Below are 8,739 nucleotides of genomic sequence, written 5' to 3' on the forward strand. Positions count from 1 at the left end.
CAGAGGGCATGTGATCAGCAGGGCAGAGAGGGCTGGAGCAGGTAGTTGTGGCCGAGTGGTGAAGGCGATGGACTAGAAATCCATTGGGGTTTCCCCGCGCAGGTTCGAATCCTGCCAACTACGGGGTGCAGTCTCCTTTTTGGGCTCCCTAAAATTGACCAGGCTGCAGCCCTGGGACTCAGCTCCACACTGTGCCTGCTGCCCAGGGAGACAATGAAAACACCTTTGCCTAGAGCACTTGTCCTCGACCCCCACCCCCAAAATTCCTGGATGAATGGGAAATTCCTGGATGGATGGGAAATTCCTGGGTGGATGGGGAAGAGAATGGACAGGTGCTGAGTATGAGCCATGAAAAGAGGTCCACTCTTGTTGGTTGCTGAGCCTGATCTCACCTGACTTCCCAAGCAGCACAGCCCCAGCAGCTGTCTTCCCTACACCTGAAACTGCAGCAGCTCATCTCCAGAGAGAGCCTGCACAACATGGCCCTCATTGCTGAAGGTGAAGGGAAGACACCTCATCGATCTGACACCTTGCCAGCACTCACAAAGTGCCCCTCACTTTAGGTGTCATGAAGGCAGACTGGTGTGGAGCAGGAGGCAAGTGGCAGGAAGAGCCTCACCGAGAGGCTCTACCAGCTCAGGCTGCCCAGAGCCTTCCTGGGATGCCTTGCAGCATTTAAGACAGGGCACCAGGCAGTCCAGCTCATCCAGCCCTGCCCTGGGGTGGCTGGGAGCCACCTCCACCCCCAGCAGTGTTGGACAGGGCAGGATCCATACCAGGCAGGGAGAGGAGGGGTTGGGGTTTCTCTGACTCCCTGGCACACTGCATGGTGGCAGGGGCAACCCTTGGCTGTCAGGGAGCAGCAAGGGCAGGGCTGCGCCAGGAAGAGGACAAGTCTGGAGCTGTGGGGGATCACAGCACAGCACAGGCAGGGAAAGACCTTCACAGCTGGTGTGAAGGGCAAGGCCTTTGCAGCTGGTGTGAAAGGCAAGGCGCTAACAGCTATACAACTTGCTTAGAAGAAAAACATCTGCCTAGGAATAAGACCTTTTACCTCAGGGTCCACGTGACCTGAAGACCAAACCTAAACTGGCTCTCACTGGCTGAGAACAACCCATACGGACTATAAAACAATCCGAGATTTGTCTTTCAAAGAAAACTCCAGCTATATAACCACGCCCAGAACAGCAATCTACCTGAATCTAGTATGAAACCCCTCCACCAGAACAGGATGTTAGCTTAGAACAATGAAGATTAAGACCCCGCTGATCATACATCTGCACCACCTGCCCAGGAGAAGCACATACTGATTTAGTGAGCAATAGTAGCTGATTAGCTGAACCCTTAACATGAGTAATTTCTTTGGTCAACACAACTGTATTGTAAATATACATAAACCCTGATTTCCTCTATATTGGGGATCTCCACGCAATATGCTGGGGCACGGCTATGTGCATCGCTATAATAAGAGAATTATTTGCCTTGGTAATTCTATGCTACAGCGTCCTTGTCTCCCTCCTCAGCCAGCAAAGATCTGACTTTTATGACGAGCACAGACCTGCACGCCCCTGGGAGCTGCATTTCTGGGCAGGGTTGCAGCCCTCATCAGCTCACTGGAGAGCAGCTCCTCTCCACCCTGCAAAGAAACAAGGCTGACCCCTCGCTCCGGGGTTTCCTTCTTCACCTGTGAGCCAGCTTGGGAGGTCAAAGAGAAAATCCCCATCCAGGGCTATGGGCCGGAGATGTGGGGAGAAGGGCAAAGCAAGGCCCTCATGCTACTCACCACAGGCCCAAAGCAGGTGAACTTTCCAGGGAGACAATGTTCTTGTCCCGCTGAGGGCACAGGATAGACGAAGTGAAGGTGGCATGAGTGCTGGCAGTGCCAGGGAGCATCAGGCAGGGCTCTGGGAGGTCCCAGCTAAAGTGCTGGGGGGAGCAGAGTGGTGCAGCGGAAGCGTGCTGGGCCCATAACCCAGAGGTTGATGGATCGAAACCATCCTCTGCTAATTCCTTTTTCCCCTGCTCCTGACAGCTGCTGCCTCTCCCAGCAAGGTTGAACATGCCCTGCCTTAGCTCTCTGGGCACCCTCGCACATGGCCCTCCTCTTCTCTCAGCCCCTTCTCTCTGCCACTGCCCCCCTGCTTTCTCCTATTGCTGCCTTAGCAGCCAGCACTCCCAAAGTGACCCTCAGCAAGGCAGACTGGTGGGTGTGGAGCAGCAGGCAGAGCTTTCCCCACAAGGCAGTGGGTGTCCTGGGGACACAGGTCTTTCTCCTTTCCCACCAGGGAGCTCAATCCAACTTGCCAGCCACAGGAGGGGACCTCCAGGAATCTGCAGGTGGGGAGGAGGACAAGGCTGGTGCTACTTTGGGAAACACTAATGCGATCAACTTGACCATCTGGGCTTTGTCTCCATCCTAGTCTGTTTGCTGCCTTGCCCACTTGTGGGTCCAGCCAGGAGCAGGGCTGAGCAGGTATTTCCAATGGGCACTGTTTTGACTATATGTGGCTAGGAGTCGGTAGTGGAAGGGTTAGGGGTTGTTGCAGCGTGACCTCTGTGAAACGAGGTAGAGGGGCTGCCCTGTGTGGAAACCAGCCGGTTCCAGCTCCACAGTGGTCCCACTGCACGACACAGCTGAGCCAGCACCTCTGTGAAAACATATTCCAGAAAGGACAGAAAACACTAGACAGACAGAGCCGAACTGAACAAAAAAAGTGGGAAAGAGTGGAGGGAAGATCCATCCCTCTTGGGCAAGTAAAGGAGACCAGTGTGAAGGAGTAAAGTTGAGCCCGGGACAGGGCAGAGGTAAGGCGGTGGTTTATGTTTGTCTATTTGTTTCTCACTACGTGAGAATCAAGCATGAATCAAGACAGACAGCCCTATCCTTTTCTTTCCATCTAGCTGCTTAGGGCTGGAGACCAGTGCTGGACACAGACCCCTTCCCTCCCACATGCACCCAGCAGTTCCCTTGGACCCTGGGCTGTACCATAGGCCTGTGCAGAGTCCATGCCTGCAGCTCAGTCCTGGTTTGTCCAGTGTCCTGCTCCAAACCTGATACAGATCTCCCCTAGTCGGCAGCTATTGCAGCTTGGGATTGCCTAGCCAATGTCTTACACACACAGAAAACACACACAGCCTAGCAGCTGAGGTTATTTACGTGTGCAGGGGTCTGGAAGGAGGAGGCCGGCCAGTCTGTGAGGAGCAGGAGCAGGAGCAGGAGGCAGCAATGCCCACAGGTGCGTTGGTGGTATAGTGGTGAGCATAGCTGCCTTCCAAGCAGTTGACCCAGGTTCAATTCCTGGCCAACGCAGAGAGAATTTTCTTCAGCCTGGCTCCACAAGCCTCATGGCCAGGCCTCTGGGCACCTCCCAGCCCAGCACACACAGCCCTGGCTTTTAGCAAGGCCCGCCTTGGCAAAAGCAGACTGAGGGGGCTGCTTTGGACCAGTCAGAGATTCTCAGGGAGCGCTGAAGCTCTGGAGCAGGTGCCCAGAGAACTTGGGGATTCTCCATGCCTGGGTATCACACTCAAGTTTCAATGGGGCTCAGGCACTGAGCCACTTGCTCTAGCTTTGGGGCTAGCCCTGCTTTGAGTAGGCATTTGGACTAGTGACCTCCTGAGATGCCTTTCAGTCTAGCTCCTTCCATGAAGCAACAAGGCCCAGCTGTGCCCTCCTTCCTCTGCACCATGGGCAGTAAGTGAGCCTCTTCCCCACAGGAACTGGAGCTCAGCACTTGGTCTTGCATCTCCTGTCCTTTTGCCTTGACTCTCCAGCCCCTTTCCCACACACTGACTCCTTGAGACAGGCACAGCATTCCCCCAGGGGCTGGTGTGGCAGAGCCCTCCTTGCCCAGCCTTCCCGGTCCCAAGCAGGGAAGAAGGAAGCACCCTTGTTGCCCCAGGAGCCATCCACAAGGCAGCACTGCAGGCCAAGTGTTTGTCTTCCCATCTCCTGAGGCTCTGGAGGGAATGGAGGAAGTCATGGGAAAGGCAGATGTGTGCCTGGAGCCCCTTGTCCAGATGTTGGCATGTGCAGAGCCATAATTTGCTGACGGTTCCTTTGCTTGCTCACATGAAGGACTGCCTTGGCCTTGTGAGATGCTGCCCCTGTGCTGGGTACTGTGTGGTCTGAAGTGCGTGTAGGAGCTGCGATCAGCTGCCAGCGGCCCTTGGTGGGAGCAGGGCAAGAGCTCTCCCAGGAGCCAGCTCCCCCTGCAGCAGTGCCAGGAGGAGGCTGGCTGAGCTGGGCTGCCTCTGGCAGTCGCTAAGGGAGGAGCAGCAGAGGCCGCATTAGCAGAAGCATTAGATGGAGCAGTCTAAGGTGCTCTATTCAGGTTGCAGTCTCCCTGGGAGGTGTGGGTTCAAGAGAAGGTGAGGGGGCTTCCCCTGTGTGAAGGACTCGCATGGCTGGAGTGCTGCGATGGAGGGCTATAAGCTCTTCAGGAGGGATAGGCAAGGAAGGAGAGGCAGTGGGGTGGCTCTGTACGTCAAGGAGTGCTTTGATTGTATAGAGCTCGATGATTGTCATGACGGGGTTGAATGCTTATGGGCAAGGATGAGGGGGAAGGCCAACAAGCCGGATATCCTGCTGGAGGTCTGTTATAGACCACCCGACCAGGGCGTAGAGGCCGATGAAGCGTTCTACAAGTGACTGGCAGAAGTCTCACAGTCGCAAGCCCTTGCTCTTGTGGGGGACTTCAACTTACAGGATGTCTGCTGGAAGTACAACACAGCTAAGAGGAAACAGTCCCAGAGGTTCCTCGAGTGTGTGGAAGATAACTTCTTCATGCAGCTGGTAAGCGAGCCTACAAGGGAAGGTGCCCTGCTTGACCTGCTGTTTACGAACAGAGAGGGTCTGGTGGGAGAAGTGAAGGTCGGAGGCCGTCTTGGGCTTAGCAACCATGAAATGATAGAGTTTTCAATTTTTAGCCAAGTAAGGAGGGGGGTCAGCAATACCACTACCATGGACTTCCGAAGGGCAGACTTTGGCCTGTTCAGGACACTGGTTGAGAGGGTCCCTTGGGAGACGGTCCTGAAGGGCAAAGGGGCCCAGGAAGGCTGGACCTTCTTCAAGAAGGAAATCTTGAAGGCGCAGGAGCAGGCAGTGCCCATGTGCCGTAAGAAGAGCCAGCGGGGAAGACGACCGGCCTGGCTGAACAAGGAGCTTATGCTGAGGCTCGGGGAAAAAAAGAGGACTTACCACCTCTGGAAGAAGGGGCAGGCAAGTGAAGAAGAATACAAGGACCTCGTTAGGTCATGCAGAGAGGGAATTAGGAAGGCGAAAGCCGAGCTAGAGCTCAACCTGGCCACAGTCGTGAGGGACAACAAAAAAAGCTTCTATAAATACATTAACAACAAAAAGAGAGCCAAGGAGGATCTCCATCCTCTACTGGATGCGGCGGGGAACATTGTCACGAAGGATGAGGAAAAGGCTGAGGTACTTAATGCCTTCTTTGCCTCAGTCTTTAAGAGCCACACCAGGTATCCTCAGGGTATCCATCTCCCTGAGCTGGATGACAGGGATGGAGAGCAAAATAGGCTCCCCATGATCCAGGAGGAAGCAGTTAACGACCTGCTATGCCACCTGGACACTCATAAGCCTATGGGGCCTGATGGCATCCACCCAAGGGTGCTGAGGGAGCTGTTGGAGGAGCTTGCCAAGCCACTCTCCATCATTTATCAACAGTCCTGGTCAACGGGGGAGGTCCCGGATGACTGGAGGCTAGACAACGTGACGCCCGTCTACAAGAAGGGTCGGAAGGAGGATCCAGGGAACTACAGGCCTGTCAGCCTGACCTCGGTGCCGGGGAAGGTTATGGAGAGGCTCATCTTGAGGGCGCTCACGGGACACGTGCAGGATAACCAAGGGATCAGGCCCAGCCAGCATGGGTTCATGAAAGGCAGGTCCTGCTTGACCAACCTGATCTCCTTCTATGACCAGGTGACCCGCCTCGTGGATGAGGGGAAGGCTGTTGATGTTGTCTACCTGGACTTCAGCAAAGCCTTTGACATTGTTCTCCACAGTATTCTCGTGGAGAAGCTGGCGACTCGTGGTTTAGACAGGTACACTCTTCGCTGGGTAAAAAACTGGCTGGATGGCCGAGCCCAGAGAGTTGTGGTGAATGGGGTGAAATCCAGCTGGCGGCCGGTCACAAGTGGAGTCCCCCAGGGCTCAGTTTTGGGACCGGTCTTATTTAATGTCTTTATTGATGATCTGGATGAGGGGATAGAGTGCTCCCTCAGCAAGTTTGCAGACGACACCAAGTTGGGAGGGAGTGTTGATCTGCTTGAGGGTAGGAAGGCTCTGCAGAGGGATCTGGACTGGCTGGATCGATGGGCCGAGGCCAACCGGATGAAGTTCAATAAGGCCAAGTGCCGGGTTCTACACTTTGGCCACAACAACCCCAGGCAACGCTACAGGCTTGGGGACGAGTGGCTGGAAAGCTCCCCCGCAGAAAAGGACCTGGGGGTGTTGATTGACAGCCGGCTGAATATGAGCCAGCAGTGTGCCCAGGTGGCCAAGAAGGCCAACGGCATCCTGGCTTGTATCAGAAATGGTGTGGCCAGCAGGAGCAGGGAGGTGATCATGCCTCTGTACTCGGCTCTGGTGAGGCCGCACCTCAAATACTGTGTTCAGTTTTGGGCCCCTCACTACAAGAAAGACATTGATGTGCTGGAGCGTGTCCAGAGAAGGGCGACGAAGCTGGTGAGGGGTCTGGAACACAAGTCTTATGAGGAGCGGCTGAGGGAGCTGAGGTTGTTTAGCCTGGAGAAGAGGAGGCTGAGGGGAGACCTTATCGCTCTCTACAACTACCTGAAAGAGTCACCCTCCCTGGAGGTATTCAAGGAGCCTGTGGATGTGGCATTGTGGGATGTGGCTTGATGGGCATGGTGCTGTGTGGTGTTGCGTGGGTTGGTTTTTGGTGTGTTGTGGTTTGGTTTTTGTGGGGTTTTTTTGTTTGTTTGTTTGTTTGTTTTTTTAAGGTTGGACTTGATGATCTTACAGGTCTTTTCCAACCTTAGTGATTCTGTGATTCTGTGAAGGTGGCTCTCTGGCTTGCCGAGGCCTATCCTCAGCCAGAAAGACCTTGGCAGTGCACGACCCAGGAGTGACGTGGCTTCCTGTGTGGGTCAGCCTAGCCTGAGCTGCAGCTCCCAGGTGCTGGGGAGCTTTGGGTGATCTCTGGCTGACCCCTGAAACTTGTAAGGGGGGCACAAAGTGTCCTCCCCGCAGTGTCCCCCAGGGAGGAGCAGCATTTGAGGCTACAGTGGAAGGAACATTTGCCATGACCTTGGGGAAGCAAACGGGCTGGGGACCACGGCAACCCCAGCAGGCAGTGCTGCCAGGAAGGAAACCAAGGACAAAGTGCCCTGAGCAAGGAAGCTGCCTGCGCTGGCCCACACAACCCACTCGCCCAGAATCCTTTCTGCCTGAGTGCTGGGTGAGACTAGCAGAGCCCCAGGAACACCCTCCATTGCTTGGAGAAACACTGTCTCAGCCCTAGAAGGGACATCCCTCCTTCTGCAGTGGCACAGCATCTGCATGGGAAAGGGCTGTCCCTTTCCTTGTGCTCCAGCCCCCAGAGGTGGGGGTCCCTCCAGCTCTTTGCAAGACCTTCAGAGATTGGTCCCTGCTCTTGCTGTTCCCAAACACTCCTCCCACCCTGCTCGGGCCTGCGGATCCCAGGGATTGAGGAGAAAAGCCATCAGCAATGCTGCTTCTCCGGGGCATGCTTTCAGAGTTGTGAATCTGTAGAGATTTAACCCTTCTTCAGTGACTGGGTGTTTCTCATGCCCTCTCGGAATGTAACCTGCTGTTTGGTATCTTAGGCTTGGGGATGACAGCGCGGCCTGTCCTGTGGGTTCAGAAATACTGGATGCCAGACCAGTGCTTCAAGCAGTCCAAAGGCACCAGGAGGTTGTGTCCTCAGTGTCCCGGGGTAAGTTTGAAATCGGTTTGAGTGTCCCTGCATGTGTTTCCTCCTGTCTGACTGCTTGGAGGAAGGGCCTTGCTCACAATACACTGACTCAAACCTTGGCAGAAGTAGGATAGCACTATTGCAACTTTTGCATGGATCCTTCTTGAGCAGGCAGTGTGGTGGTCCCAGGGCATGAGGAAAAGCTCCGTCAGGCTCACAGTGAAATGTACCTGAGTCTGGAGCAGACTGGGGAGAGAAAACAGCATTCTCACAGAGGCCAAGCTGGGGCAGAAGGGGCAAGCGTGTGCTAGAAGAAAGGACCAGGGTTTCATGTCAGCCAGGACTATCTTAGCAGGGGAAGGCAGTCCAGCTTGTGAAACCCAGCACAAGCTGCTCTGGGTCCTCCTGCCAGCTCTTCCCTCTGTTGAACCTCATCCCCTGCCCTCTCTCTGGGTCGTCTTATTCGGCAAGGTCAGGAGCTCAGCTAGGACTACAAGGATATCTGGCTAATGGCTGCTTAGTATGAGCTACAAGGTGAGAAACAGGAGAGGCAGTAACTTACCCAGGCAGAGTGACAGGCTGTCCAACATAGGGGTAAAAGGAAGCAGCAGCAGAGACCGCATGTGCAAGCATCAAACCACTGACTGCTGGGCCATGAATGTACTCTGTGAGGTGCAACGTTGAAGAGGTTCTGCTGGAAACTTCATAACCAGATCTAATCAGGAGAAAGCAAGATTCTCACAGCCTGGGTCTTATAAGAGAGGGCATGGCAAGCTTGAGCAAAGGGGTCTACCGCTCCCTTAAAAGGCCCTGTGACTAG

The 8,739-nt window shown here is 54.7% G+C and overlaps 2 non-coding genes across 2 annotated transcripts; both read left to right on the forward strand.

Annotated features, from left to right (window-relative positions):
- The first annotated feature begins 41 nt into the window (after window positions 1-41).
- TRNAS-AGA (transfer RNA serine (anticodon AGA)) lies at window positions 42-123 on the forward strand. The gene has a single exon. It is a non-coding gene; the product is annotated as a tRNA-Ser (tRNA).
- Window positions 124-3,238: 3,115 nt separating this feature from the next.
- Window positions 3,239-3,310, forward strand: TRNAG-UCC (transfer RNA glycine (anticodon UCC)). Its single transcript has one exon. It is a non-coding gene; the product is annotated as a tRNA-Gly (tRNA).
- Window positions 3,311-8,739: the final 5,429 nt, after the last annotated feature.

This window comes from Gavia stellata, chromosome 13, assembly GCF_030936135.1.
Source record: "Gavia stellata isolate bGavSte3 chromosome 13, bGavSte3.hap2, whole genome shotgun sequence".
Classification (NCBI taxonomy): Eukaryota; Metazoa; Chordata; class Aves; order Gaviiformes; family Gaviidae; genus Gavia; species Gavia stellata.